This window comes from Musca domestica, unplaced genomic scaffold (assembly GCF_030504385.1).
Source record: "Musca domestica strain aabys unplaced genomic scaffold, Musca_domestica.polishedcontigs.V.1.1 18, whole genome shotgun sequence".
Lineage (NCBI taxonomy): Eukaryota > Metazoa > Arthropoda > Insecta > Diptera > Muscidae > Musca > Musca domestica.
In genome coordinates this window covers 9,742,781-9,758,601 of record NW_026712238.1, presented here as the reverse complement: position 1 = coordinate 9,758,601, position 15,821 = coordinate 9,742,781, and the positions used below count along the sequence as shown (strand labels likewise).

The window sequence follows — 15,821 nt, the reverse complement described above, 5'->3', positions numbered from 1 at the left end:
TTGCCTTTTATTGTGCACCAAACGTGTAATATTAACCCAAATCAAATTTAGATATAGCCCTCATATATATCTATCCGATTTCAAGTTGATTATGCACCAAATGGATAATACAAGCCCGAATTGAAAAGGCGCAAATGCCTCGACAAATTTAATAGAAATCGATTTAGAGGAGGATATTCATCCAATATATTATTTCCTTTGGACTTTTAATTATTACTATAATCGTTGTTGGAGCTCAGAAGAAGACGGTTAATAAAATCTGTGTTTGTTGAAACACGAGAATTTTTTCGGGTATGATTTAGTCGAAACTTGGAAGATAGTGCCATGGATATAAATTTTTTAACTTTTTAGCAGTTTCCAGTGCAAAGGCCTTAAATTTTTCGACATAAATATTATACCCAGAGGACAATGCCTGCAACATTATTGAACACCCCTCAATTACATCCTTATCAATCCCTAACAACAAAAACATATTCTATGTCACTAGCACCATAGAACTGACAAAATTGCAGCGAAGTCACTTCAGTATATTGGGCATAACGTACACATCTGACAAAATCTGAAAGTTAAATTAGCACTTTCAGAATCTTAGGACCATTAATAATGGCGTGAAAAAAATCACATTGGAGGATTCAGGGGGGAAAACAATTAAAACTTTAACTGAAATCCAATTTTATTTTCAAAATTAATCTTAAAGACAACTCAGAACACTCACATCTTCTATATTATACACATATACTAAACACACAAATTACTGCACTAAAAATATGTTAATACCTTGCTTTTCAATAATATTGCCAAGATTTGTAATTTTAAAATGTATTTAATTTTGTAATACAGTTCTATTTTTACTTCACTTTTTCCCTGATCCCACTGAAAAAAAACAACTAACTACATTTTCTCTTTTTTGATGCTATTTTCGAAGTGTCCCGTTAGAATGAATCCAAGATTATTATGTTTTCTAAAAAGCTTAACCCCTTAAGAGTTCATTTTTACACATTTGACAATAAATATCTGATTTTCATTTTTTGAATTTTGGCCAATGGCAGCGACCACTGTGCGTTGCTTGTGTTACCACATCAGTCACAAAATTCAATTAGCATGATTTCCCATCATAAAATGAAGTAGAAAGATAAAAAAATTATTTAAATAAAACTTTACTTTTAAAGACTTCATTGTTTACCGTTCATCAATTTTTTCCATTTATTAGAATTTATTTATTCTACTTAAAATAGATGGTTTCATTTTCACTTTACTTTTTTTGGCACTCCATCAATAGACACCCAACAAGAAAAAAAAATCCCATTGAATACACCTTTTTTTGGTGTTAAAAAGTTTCCGTGGAATATGTTATCCTGCGGGGGTAACGTAAGCTCGGTAACATAGCATTTGCCGCCTCAAACGAATTTGTTTTTCGTTCGAATTGAAATATATTTTGAAGTAGGTAGCGAACGAAATTTAAATTGAAATCCATAATACACAAAGTGCGGTTGCGGTTTCAAATGCAGAGCTAAGGATAAAAGGGAGATAGGATAAGTGTTTATTTTATTAAATCTCACTTTATCGTATAAAGGTATATTGGAAAATAAAATTTTAAATTAATTTTTTTTCAAGAGCATACATAAGAATGAGTGCTGTAAACGCCTTAATGAGGTGCTAATAATTATTTATCTAATGAATGGGAGTAATAAAAATGACAACATTGTTGAGATGTCAGTGCGAAGGGAAGAAATTTCTTTATAGACGTAATTTGTCATGTATGAAGTCCGAAGATTTTTTTCTAACAAATACAAGGTTCAACGAGACTCAATATTCAATATTCGATGAAAGGATATCATAAAATATGATTTAAAAGATAAATATCTCCAAATGGTCCGGTTCTCCGAACATGGTCAAGGCTATATAAAAGCCTTAAAGAATTTTGGACTTATTACCCGAATTTCTTTTGGGGATAGGATCTGCAAAGCGTGTACTATCAAATTCACTTGGAAATTTCCACAACACAGACTGGGTATTGAAAAGTGAAATTATGGAAAATATACAGCGAATTAAAAAAACTCTACATTTCTCGGAAGGAAAATGCTCGGAAGGAAAGGCTATTTTTTATAAAATTTATGGTATTTTTTTGGAACATTAATTATATAAACTTCTTTTGTTCAGAGACTCCCAATAGAATTTTATATAAAATATTTTTTCCTTTGACACCTTCCAAAAAAAACTAAGTATGAAATAAAGATTTTGGCTTAGAATGGAAACGTGTTCAATTAGCAGTAACAAATATTAAAACATAAGATTCACTTCACATTTTCGAATGTATTTTTCTTTAAAACTCTTAAACCTAGGTACATGGTGAGAAAAAAAACTGCAACAAAGTTAAACCCCATAATTTTTACATTTTTTTAAATTTTATTGAATGAAAGCAAAAAATGTCGAAAATAGCATCAAATTTTAGAATAAGTTTAGATTTGTTCGAATTGGTCACCCTTGTCACGAATTATGGCAAACGGCGAATGAAACCGTCATCTGTTGCCCGCTACCCTCTGCCGTAATTTGGTTCCGGCGAAGCGCTTGCTTGAGGTGATCGACACTTTAGTATCTTTTAGTGCCAACCTTACTTTCCAAAATACTACAGGTACAATAGTCCAACGGATTGGTATCCGGAGATTTTGGTGGCATTGTGCGCTAGATATTAAGCGAGGAACTTAGTTTTGTAACCATTCTTGGGTGGCGCGTGCTGAGTGCAATGGTGCTGAATCTTGTTGGAATGTTCAAAGTCTGCGGCCAAAATGTTTGCGTGCCCAAGGCTTTAATACACCTTCCAGAATATTTTCGCGATAATATTCGGCATTAATCCTGATGCCACAGTCGATTAATACGAACGGAGAGCACCCATCGGCTGTTATGGCGGCCCACACCATCACCATGGCCGGCGCTTGAGTTTTGGTGGCCAACCGAAGGTGCACACTTTCAGCTCACCTCTTTGGCAAGTAAATACAATCATTTTGTTTGTTTACAAATCGCTGGACAACGAATGTTTTCTCATCGAAGAAAACCAAATTCGGCAGCTCATCATTTTCGGCCAAGCGAAGCAACTTTTTAGCTATTTTGAGTCTATTTTCAATGGCCTTACCCCGAGCTCATTTTGTTAATATTTGCCGAATGGAATATTGCGATATGTTCAGCTCACGAGCCATTTTTCGGCTTCTACGACGCGGATTTCGATCAAGTCGCTTCGTTTCTTTTCGAACCATTTCTGCTGATTTTGGTGTTTTCTTCCGTCCACTTCCTTGACGTTGGGCTACGCTACCAGTATCCCGGTGACGAGCGATGGTACGAGACACAAACGATTTATTCACATTCAAATGCTAGAGTGCTCTAACGATAGCCACTTGTGGTAAAGAAATCACACTATCAAGCTTGAATTCCATCACGTATAACTTTTTTTTTGGAAAATTCTCACCAAATGCTTTTGTACGCTTGTAAACAATATAATGAGCTGTCATATTCCTTGAAAATCCACGTTAGTAGCTCTAATATTCCTTGGTGGCTCTAATAGTTCTTGTTAAGAATAATCCATGTAAAAGATAGGCAAAAATCAAGAGTGGTAGCTCTAATAGTTGTTAAAAAAAATTATTTGAAAGCCCACGTTGGCAGCTTGAATAGTTCTTAGAAAAATCTTTAAAAATTGAAGATATGAGCTTTTGAAAAAAAAATTAGAAAAACCGTGTGGGTATCTCTAATAGTCCTCGAAAAAAGTCTTTAAAAATATACGTCAGTAGCTGTATTCTTTGAAAATCTACGAATGCTGAACAAGTCCTTGAAATGAATACTTCTTGGAAAAATTATTTAAACATTTAAGTTGGTTGCTCTAAAAGATCTTGAAACGAATTGATAAAAAATCCACGTTTGCAGCTCCAACACTTTTTGAAAAAAAAAATGTTTAAACATCAAAATTGGTAGCTGAGATAGCGCTTGAAAAAAAATCTTAAAAAATCCACCTTGGGACCTCTAATAGTCCTTGAAAAAGTATTTAATAATACCTTTGAGGTTTTAGTAGTCCTTTAAATTATTCTTAAAAAACTCTGCTCAAAAACAACTCTATTGGTAGCTCTTATAGTTCCCCAAAAACTCTCCTAAAAATCGAATTCCGTAGCTCTAAAAGTCTTTGAAAAAAAAAATTAAAAAAAATCCACTTTGGCACCTCTTATAATACTCGAAACTGATCTTTATTTTACAATCCATGTTCGTGCTTGTAATAGTTCTGAAAAAAAAGAAGACGCTAGATGCTCTCTTGGCTTCTTAAAAAAATCGGAGAAAAATGCTTTATTTCGGGCCGCGAATATCTGGGTTTGCAAACGGAGTGAAAAAGTTGGCATATATTTTATACCACGGCGGAGAAAGAAAACAGTGGATAGTGTAGTCATATTCAGTGTTTCAGATGGAGTATTCTTTAAAAAAAAATCTCACATCGGCGAAGATAAATCTGTGCCCAAAAATAAATGTAGTTTATTTGATATTATTATGAACTCGTATTCTATGTAAACGCTTAAAATGCCAATGAACATCTTTGCTATTTTGCATAATAGGGAACCATTGCCCCTTCACCTTAATAGTTACTTACTAATACATTTTACGCATATACTAAAGTCTTATATTTTCTTCTTACAGGTTATTTAAAATCTCAATGAACTACATTCTCTATTGGTAAGTAATTAACTTCATATAAAAAAACAAGAAAGACACAATATCCATATGACAATTCTAAAATTATTTAACAGTAATTGCCACACAACAGAGATAACACCATCAACTATTAAAACAATATTTGTAAGGAATTCTATTACACAATTGTTGCTGTTATTGCTAATTACACTTAAGTGGCCATTAAAACAGAATACCCCACCCATCGGCGACCGATTTGTTGTGCCAGCAACACCTGATGCCGAGCAATAACCAAAGCAACACCTTTATGAAAGAAGAAATATTTGTCATTATCCAAGAGAACAATACCCCCACACGCTTTGCTTCGCATCGGTTATGGCGTTTGCTAATATTCTTCTTGACACATTATTAATTCTACGCTGATGGTTTGTCGGTGACAATGATACGACGCCCATCATAACAAGTGGGGCAAAAAAAAAAAGGAGACAACGACAAAAGGAAATACACGTTGCCTGCAAAGGAGACAATGATACAAATGTGGTAGATGTCAGGCAGTGACAATGTGGTGTTTAGTGTCTTAGGCACGTTTATGGCACAGTGGGCCGATAATATTGGGAAATGTTAGAAAATTATAAATCCCAAATTTGTATTTTAGTAACTGAGAAAAAAGTGGCTTTGGGTAAATCGTTCCATGGGAGGATCTTATAGTCCTTAAAAATATCTTCCAAGTTGATAGTTTAAACAATCCTCAAAATAATTTTTTGGAAATCCACGATGGAGACTCCCAAAGTCATAGAAAATAATTGTTCAGAAAATCCACATTGGTAGTTCTAATAGTCCTTGAAAAAAAATTGGTAGCACTATTATTTGAAAATCCTTTTTAGAAGCCAAAATAGTCCTTAACAAAAAATATTTTAAAATCAAAGTTAAAATTGATTTTTTTTAAATAACTATAAAATTTCAGAATAGTTAGAGCTACTTAAAAAATTCTTTAAAAATTCACGCTGTCAGCTCTAATAGTTTTTGAAAATCCACATTGGAAGCTCAAACAGCTCTTGAAAAAAATTATTTTAAAATCAATGTGAATAGCTTTAATAGTCATTGAAGAATCTTTAAAAATTCTGAATATTAGCTCGTTTGAAAAAAATCTTTCTACATCCTCGTTGGTAGCTCTAATAATCCTTGAAAAAAACTTTAAAAATGCAAGTCGTTAGCTCTATGCTTTGAAAACCTTCATTGGCAGCTATAAAGTCCTTAAAAATTCACGTTTTTGTCCCTGACGTCATTCGTCTAAAATGATGCTCTCTAGGAGAATTTTACATAAACTCACATAGAGTACGGCTATACCCCAAAAATGTATTTCTGATATTTACGATGATTTTTGATGTATTCTGGGACAAAAAAAATCCATTTTGGAAGCCCTAATGGGATGACAAGAAAAAGTCTTTTTTAAAGAACATTTTTGAGGAAATAACAGAGTTGTCAACATTTTCAAGGACTATTAGCCATGCCAACCTTGGTTTTTATACCCTCCACCTTAGTATGGAGGGTATATTAAGTTTGTCATTCCGTTTGTAACACCTCGAAATATACATTTTACACCCCACAAAGTATACATATTCTTGATCGGCTTTAAATTCTATGTCGATTTTGTGATGTCCGTCAGCCTATCCGTCTGTCCGTCTTTGGAAATCACTCTAGCTTCCGAACGAAATGAAGTAGGTTGATAAAATTTTACTCAAATATGTATTATGTCTGCAGGACTGTTGGTATTGAAAATGGGTCGTTTTGGTATAGACCCCATATAATGGTACTTCCATATTTGCGGTATTTTGTTGATCTAAGCGACATTATTAACCGGAATTGTTTCAAATTTGGTACTTGAAGTTAGCAACGGATACTACAGCCTACGACAGAAAATTGTCCATGCAGGACAATTTTAGCGACATCAATCACCGGAATGAATGGATACTACAGCCTATGACAGAAAATTGTCTGTGCACGTCCACGTCTTCTTATAACCCCCATATAACGGTACCTCCCCATTTTCGGTATTTTTAAGATTTTAACAGAATTTTCAACGGATTTTGTACATATATATATACATTTTTTTTTTGGAAATTGCCAAATTTGTTCCAAATAGTGGAGGGTATTCAAAGTTCGATCCGGCCGAATTTACAATTTTTACTTGTTGAAAATATTTTTTTTTCGACTACTTCGGTGTCGCAAGCAATCTTTAAAAGCAGATTTTCACTGATCTTTTTTCAGGACTACATTATTACCGGACATCCTTCACCGGAATTGATTCAAATTTGGTATTTGAAGTTCGTAATGGATACTACAGCCTATGACAGAAATTTTTCTGTGCAGGTCCATGTTGTCGTATAGCCCTCATAAAATAGTACCTCCCTATATTCGGTATTTTTAAGATTTTAACAGAATTTTTAACGGATTTTATTTTTTTTTTTTTTTTGGTAATTGCCAAATTCGTTCCAAATGGTGGAGGGTATTCAAAGTTCGGTTCTGCCGAATTTACAGCTTTTTTACTTGTTCAAAATATTTTTGTTTCGAGGACTTCGGTGTCGAAAGCAATCTTTAAAAGCAGATTTTCACTGATCTTTCTTTAGGACCACTACAGGTACAGTAGTAAATTGTTATGGAATTTTTTAAAGACTCTGATCGCCACAATATCTTTATAAACAAATGTTCTCGTTAACTTAAATGTTTGGAACAGAAATTGTGATTTTGCAAAATTGTCACCATGTATCGGGAAGATGATGAAGAAGGTAGATCAATATAATGCTTACCCTGCTTTACAATATGAACAGAATACTCGTATATTTTAACCAATATCCGGATATTTATTAATTTAACCGTATATTTCACCCGAAAATATAGGTTCAAACCGTGGGATCGGGGAGACATGAAAATAACTGCCAATTTTTATAAAACCCCGCAAATGACGAAAAAAGACCTATTATGAGTGCCCACAAGGTATGAGCCATATTTAAGCTGACACCCAAACCTTTTCAAAATGGTGTCACATGCTTTATTTTCGGTACAGAATCCACTGATATAAGTATTTGAAACTACCTACCCTTGTTATATACTCTAGGTATTTTTCCTTTTCAGGATATTTGGAGTCGATTTAGGCGTGTCTGGCTAGTCCACACTATAACTCCCGATTTGGTCCAAACTTTGTACATTATTATCGAACTTAGATCGAGTTCGAAGATGGGAAATATCGGCCCCCTACTACTGGTACCTCACCTAAGAAAGGATACAATTTTCACATAAGATAATTTACCACATCCAACAAGAAATAATAATCCGATTTTGTGCCATCTTTAAAAATCCGAATTCGCGTATTCGGCTCGGCCGAACTTAGCTGCTTTCTTACTTGTTGATATTTATCTGGTATTGGTGCTCCATTTCTAGGCGATACTTAATTACTAGTTAATTTTTAGGAGCTGAAGGTTATGCCAATATTTCCCATCTTCGAAGTTGATGTAAGTTGAAAAAAATACTAGGATGTGCAAAATTTTGAATACTTCCTTTTGTGATAGGATATTTTGGTAAATCTCCGTTAAATATTAAATAGGGAACAGCCTTTATGAAATCTGGTTTTAAATTTTTTTTGTCCCACTGTTATTATTGTCACTCTCTCTCTCACATTTTTTCCAATTTCTAACAAGACTCTCGACTCAGCCGAGGTGTTCACTAGGTGAATCCACTATGAAATCAAGACAATGAACAAGTGTTGACGCGTGATGCGTGATATTTCTCGATTTATTAATATGAATTCACACTTTATGTATATAGGAACAACAACAACAAAAAAGGTGACATGAATGACAGGTGAAAGCGGAATAATAGACAGCAAGGCATAAGTCTTGACAAGCAATTGGCTTGATTTCCACATCAAATCCTCACTTACAAATCAATTTACGCACAAATTATGCAATGACATTTTTAATATCAAATGTTTAATAAACAATACACAGATGACAGAGGAACAATTGAGGATGTCACATGCACACACACAAACGCACACACAATTTCATTTAATTACAAAATGAGAAAAAAAACACTTAGGAGGTGTAATAAGAATTCCTTTTACCCGGAATCTTTAAGAGTTTTAATTAAACGACTGTGATTCACATATCCACAACCCAATTTAGCCAATAATAGGATCGACATGTCAGCTACTAATTTGGTAAACCACAATTGCTGAGAAATCATTTAAATGCTTTTCGAATGAAAGTGCCTCCGCTTTGGAAGAAATGATGTTGGTAACCAAGTCATATCGGAAGTTAATTGTATTTCAGGAGAAAAATGTCGTATCAGTGGGAGTTTGGGTGCGTTTGTGAAGTTATATGGTTGTTTTAAAATTGGCACAGTGGTTTACTGAGAATCAAAGCATAAAAGTAATAGAAAATAGTTTTGAAACATTTCTTTAGTTTAGATGGAAATCAATAAGAGATAAAAATTTAAAAATTAAAAAAAAAAAAATGGTTTGGGCATGTGATGAGATGGGATAAGCCAAAACCATAACTACAAGGCGAGAAAAAAAAAACTGCCACAAAGTCAAACGCCATAATTTTTACATTTTTTTTTAAATTTTATTGAAAGAAAGTAAAAAATGTCGGTAGAAGCATCAAATTTTAGAATAAGTTTAGATTTGTTCGAATTGGTCACCTTTGGCACGAGTTATGGACTTCAAACTGCCAATGAAACCGTCACAAGCTGCCCGAATGTTGCTCTGCGGTATTTTGGCACATTCCCGGCGAAGCACTTGCCTGAGGTGATCGACACTTTGGTATTTTTTAGTGCCAACCTTGCTTTCCAAAATACTCCAAACACAGTAGTCCAACGGATTAGTATTAGTTTGGGCACAATCGCCACCAAAATCTCCGGATACCAATCCGTTGGATTATTGTTATATTGCTGGAAATGAAGCGAGGAACCTCGTGCTGAGTGCGATGGTGCTGAATCCTGTTGGAATGTCCAAGGTCTGCGGCCAAAATTTTTGCATGCCCAAGGCTTTAATACACCCTCCAGAATATTTTCGCGATAATATTCGTCATCTATTCTGATGTTACGGTCGATTAATACGAGCTGTTAAGGCGGCCCATACCATCACCATGGCCGGCGCTTGAGTTCTGGTGGCCAACCGAAGGTGCACATTTTAAGCTGAGCTTTTTGGCAAGTAAACACGATCATTTTGTTTGTTTACAAACCGCTTGACAACGAATGTTTTCTCATCGGAGAAAACTAAATTCGGCAGCTCACCACTTTCGGCCAGACGAAGCAAATCTTTAGCTCTTTTGAGTCTATTTTCTTTCTGTTGCGGTGTAAGTTCTTGCCATTTTTATACCCTCCACCATACTATGGAGGGTATATTCATTTTGTCATTCCGTTTGTAACTCATTGATATAATGATCTTAGACCCAAAAAATTATATATATTCATGATCAGCGTAAAATTCTAAGACGATTTAGTCATGTCCCATTGTTGTAATCACGAACGAATTGAGATAGAAGGCTAAGATTTTGCACACATGTTTATTTTGCCAGTGGGCAGGTTAATTTTGTAAATGGGCCATGGGTCTATGTTTTCATATAGCCCCCATATAACAATACCTCCCTATATTCGGTATTTTGATGATTTTAGCGACATTATTTACCGGAATTGTTTCAAATTTGGTGTTTGAAGTTCGAAATGGATACTACAGCCTAAGGCAGAAAATTGTCTATGCAGGTCCACGTCTTCGTATAGCCCCCATATAACGGTACCTCCTTATATTCGGTATTTTGACGTATTTGAAGTTCGTACAGAAAACTGTGACGGAAAATTGTCTATGCAGGTCCAGGTCTTCATATAGCTCCTATATATCCGTACCTCCCTATGTACGGTGTTTTGATGATTTTGGCTACATTATTCACCGTTTATTTCAAGTTTCGAATTTGAATATGGTAATTTCTTGTGACTAACAATGCCTATGTAGGTGCACGTCGTACAGGCCCTAATATAACGGCTATATTCGGTGTTTTTAAAACGTTAACAGAATTTTCGGCGAATGTTATATTTTTCGAAAATTTTCAAATTCGTTCTAAATGGCGGAATGGCCGAACTTACTGCTTTGTTATTTGTTGGAATTTTTAATGACTTTACCTCGAGCCCATTTTTTTTTTTGATATTTGCCGAATGGAATATTGCGATATGTTCAGCTCACGAACCATTTTTCGGCCACTGATGTTGCTGTTTTCTTCCGTCCACCTCCTTGACGTCGGGCTACGCTACCAGTATCACTACGCGATGGTACGAGACACAAAAGATTTATTCACATTTAAATGCTGGAGTACTCTAATGATAGCCACTTGTGGTTTTCCAGCGAAATATAAAGAAATCACACTATAACGCTTGAATTCCATCACGAATAACTTTTTTCTGAAAAATTCTCAACAAAATGCTTTTGTATGCTTGTAAACAACATGATGAGCTGTCACTGGAATAATTTTAGCAGCTGTCGGACGAGCGGCTTACTGACATGACTGTAGTCTGAAGTTGGTTGCAGTTTTTTCATCTCGCCCTGCATGTCTAATGTTAGTACAAATATTGGAATGTATAAACGTTAAAGAGAACATGGAGGTAGGTTTAGGCTCGAATAGAAGCCTAGTGCTTTGAAGATGTATATTTAAGGGTTCAAATGGTCCAAAAAAATAAAAATTTTCCTGATGTACGTGTCACAATAAAGAACCAAGCAATTAGAGAGAGTTTAGGGCAGGACAGAAGTGTAACATTTTGAAAGTTGTTATACCCTACAACACTATGTGTTGGGGGTATGACAAGTTTGATTGGGCCAAATATGTAACATCCCGAAATAATGTAACACCTCGAAATATTGGTTTCCCATATAGGAAAGTATATATGGATCTTCCTATCTCGCCGAGCTGAGTTGATCTAGCTATGTATGTCCGTCCGTCCATCTGTCATAGGGGTTGAAATGGACCAAAAACTGAAAAATTTCCTGATTTTGCAGTTGCTCTACAATACACAATTATGGACCAATCGAAGCGGAAATTAGCATGGGGCTAAAGCTTCAGGCTGGACAGAAGCCTTCCAATTTTGGTGGTCATAGGGTAATATTTAGCGGGTGAAATAGACCATTACATTTCTGTTAAATAAAAGTCAAATTTTCCATTAAACCGCGAATATTTTGAGTCCCTGCGAAATCGCAAATAGGCGAACAGGTCAATTCTGACCGTAACGTAGATGCTGATAGTAAATATATCGGATATATATAGCGAAATACATACAATGTGTATATACAAACGAAGAGATGATATCTAGAATGCATATATCGCAAGAATAGCTGAACCGATTTTGACAAATTTCGTTAATTCAGAATGTACTCTTGGCATAAAAGTATAAAATCTTAAAAAATCGCATTGAAAGATGCCAATAATGATGTCAATATCGATTTTGTAGTATTTTGCGACATTTGTTTAATGTTTTCATATTTTTTTATCGCATGCGATAAGATTTTTTATAATCTATATATATATAAAAGAAAGTTGTGTTAGTTACTACGCTTATAACTTAAGAACCGCTGGACTGATTTTAACGATTCATACAAATTCGAAATTGTCTCCTCTCCGAAAAGGATAATATCCAAAAAAATCGCGTAAAAATGTGATATATTAACATTTTCATTTTGACTTTTGAAATGTACAATAGTAATGTTTTATTTTGCATGATTTTTTCCATTTTGACTTACTTTTTTCTAATGTACATTTGTAGTGTTTTTATATTTTATTTTTCAATTCGAATATTAATACCAATTTATTTAATTGACTTGATTTTTTGAGAACTAAAATTGATGGCGGGTTACATAGAAGTGTAGTACCGAATTATGTGGTGGCGAAACGGAATAGATGATGATGATTTAACGCGGTCACACCAAAGTTAAAAGGTAATTACTTTTTCAAAATCGTTAAAAATTACCAAAAAAGAGATCTCATTGCAAAAATTCTCAAATCGGGAAAAAATTGAATTTTAAAATAATAGTACATTCTATTGACAAACTTTGTAAGGATCTTTAAACATTTGTCAATTTTTTTCAATTTGTATTATCATATTGAATTCAGTGGATTTTTTGTGAACAAAATAAAGAATAATTTTTCACTATATACAAATTTTCAGCAAAGAAATTAAATACCTTTCAACTCCATCGTGGTTCAGCTAGAAGATGCGAAAACATTTAAACAAACAAAAATTACAGAAAAAGTCTAATTGAGCTCATTTCAAAGCGTGGACCTACTTTTTTCATGTGACAATAATCCATCCAATGAGAGCTCAAAATGGGAGTACAATCAGTAAAACATCAAATATAAAGGGTGGAAAATAGTAGAGCGAATGGGACGCTTAGTAAGAAAAGGATGTCTATCCTTCCTGAAATTCTTCCCAAACATTCAAGATACCTTAAATCGCTTTTGCAGGTCATGATATCGGATAAGGGTACAACCCGATTTCATATGTATATAACCATCGTATGATTTAAGCTATTGTGGGGGTCTTGGCCACTTTTTTCTTTTTAAAGAACCTCTTCGCATAAAATTTAAAATTTGAGTAGGGCCCATATTGGTCTTGACCACATTCATCAATTGATTTGGCTAAAAATTGTATATATTCTACCTTGGGGTAGGGAACCATCATACAGATAATTGCCCCATAGGAATTTATTTAAGTAAAGTCCCCACATTGGAGATTCCCCAAGTGCACTTTCACATCTAATGTGTGGTCAGAAAAGAAAAATTTGTATTCTATTGAATTTGTAGCCCCCAAGAGAATATTGTTTGGGAACGTAGATTTGGGATGTACATCTATATGAAATAAATTGTGAAAACATGAACAAATTACAAATATAAGAAAGTAGCACGGGACCGAATATTTGTTGAATCGTCTTTGAATTATACTATGATGAAAAATATGGACTTTATGGGGTCTCCAATTTACAATTTAAATGACAAATAAAATTAGTTCCCATATTACGGTAATGGGTGTAAAATAGTAATTATAGTTGACTATTCTGGAATCAGTCTGCCCTCAATTATGAGGTGGATTTTTTTTACTTATTTTACTTATTTAAATCACGTGATTATACCCTACACCACATAGTGGTAAGGGTATTATTTTTTTTTTTTTTTTTTCAGTTTGACATGCTATATTGTTCTGCTATATTTTCGATTTGGCCTCTATTTGTCATCTTGGATTATAAGGGGTGAAGAAAGTTTTCAATGTAGGTCCATGTTTCGCAGTAGTGCCCATATGATGGTACTTCCTGATTTTACAATATTTCAAAGGATTTAGCTAAAAATGTGTATTTGGGGGGTGAAAATCTTACACAAAAATTTCAACATATCTACAAATTTTAGAATTTTCTCCATGTAATAGTACCCCCTCAAGTCCACCTTTTGGCGAAGAAACAGACCGACATGGTTAGCGGGACTTATGAGGACTCTAATGCACAATCTGAGGCGCTAATGGGTCTAAAAAAAGTAATTAACTTTGGCTATTCTTAAATCAATTAGCCCTCAATTATGAGGTGTACAAAGTACAGTAAATTCCAAATTACTGCTCATTTGACTAGAAATTAAAAATTAATCGACCAGTACGTGAACAATTATAACAGTAATATCATTGAATAATTATGCTTTGACAAATATGCATAATAGACAAAAACTACGGGCCGGCAACGCGGACCGGGCCAGCTAGTATAATAATATATAATATAATTTTTATATTTGATAATATTCAAGTGTACATTTTGTAATTTTTTTTCACCTTACAACACAGATTGAGGTTATTATATACAGATTGCAATTATCGTCCGATTTTCACGAAACTTTTCACAAGGGTAGGCTTAGGCTCAGAAGGGCTAGGCCTATTGTTTTCAAAGATGTCCGCAATATATTTAGGTGTTGAAATGGACCAACAACTGAAAATATACCTGATTTTGCAGCCGTTATAAAGGTCCCAAATATAAACCTAAGGACACGAAATCTCGCATGAAGTTAGAGTTTAGGACAGCGGGTAGAATGGACCACTAATTTTGTTTAAAAAATACTAGAACTACTTACAGGCGATATCCGAAACACACAAAATGCGAACGAATGAATCTAAGTTTGGAGATTCAGAGGGGGGCTTTTGCTTTTGGAGATGATCGCAAAATATCTGCTCCGTGACATAATTTCAAAAGCGAAATCTTCCAATATGGATTTGGATATAAGGGGGCTTAAAACATATTGTATTGTTGTAGGGTATCACATGGTCGGCCCCGTACGACTATAGCCGTTGCTTACTTGTTTTTCATATGAAATTGTTCTGAATACCAACCGACTCGACACGGGGGGAAATGAGTGAAAATAGGTTTAATCCCCCGGTCAAAAACCAAAGGTAATATATGTGCAGGACTGTATGGAATTATTTTAAAAAAATCTATCAAAATCGGAGGTGTTCCCATGTATTGTAAGGAGGTGTCCCCATATATTGTAGTGTTGTCGGTCGGCCCTGTATGATTATAGCATTTACTTACATGTTTGACATGAGTTGCTGCAATGCCATAAATAATTGAGATATTGATTGTTTAAAAAATGGGATTTTTGTCTCGAGCTCATTGTAACCTAACTATATATTTATCTCTCTCCCTCTCTACATATCTGTCATTAGAAAAATTTAATCTTAAATTATTCCAACCATTGAAAAATGCTTTATTTATATATAATTTATTTAGTCTCGGTAATTTGCCACAGAAGAGTTGTGTTCTTAATTTACCAATCAGGATAAAATGTGAAACCACCAACAATTTTCGTACCCAATGTAACTCAGTTTCATAATTTCCATATTTGATATTTGAAATTTTACAATAAAATATATCTTCATTTTCAATTAAAATTACGAAATCTTTCATCCTTAGCCTATTGTCGTTAAGACAATACAAAGCCACAAAGATTTAGTAGATTTTATCCTGCAGTGAAAATCCAATTGATTTTGCCATCTTATCAAGACACATTAAAAGTGTACAACTACCACTAGACAATATGTATTCTGCAATCTCTCTCTCTCGGCATTGACAAAGTCTTTTCAACGAATTACAA

General features: G+C 34.2%; 1 protein-coding gene across 1 annotated transcript in view; it reads left to right on the top strand.

The window, feature by feature from the left end:
- Positions 1-15,821, top strand: part of LOC109613174 (uncharacterized) — a 258,271-nt gene that overhangs the window by 205,528 nt on the left and 36,922 nt on the right. Inside the window, exon 5 of the mRNA XM_059120929.1 lies at positions 4,669-4,704. The gene's annotated coding sequence lies outside the window, so the exon portion shown is untranslated. The remainder of the gene's footprint in view (positions 1-4,668; positions 4,705-15,821) is intronic.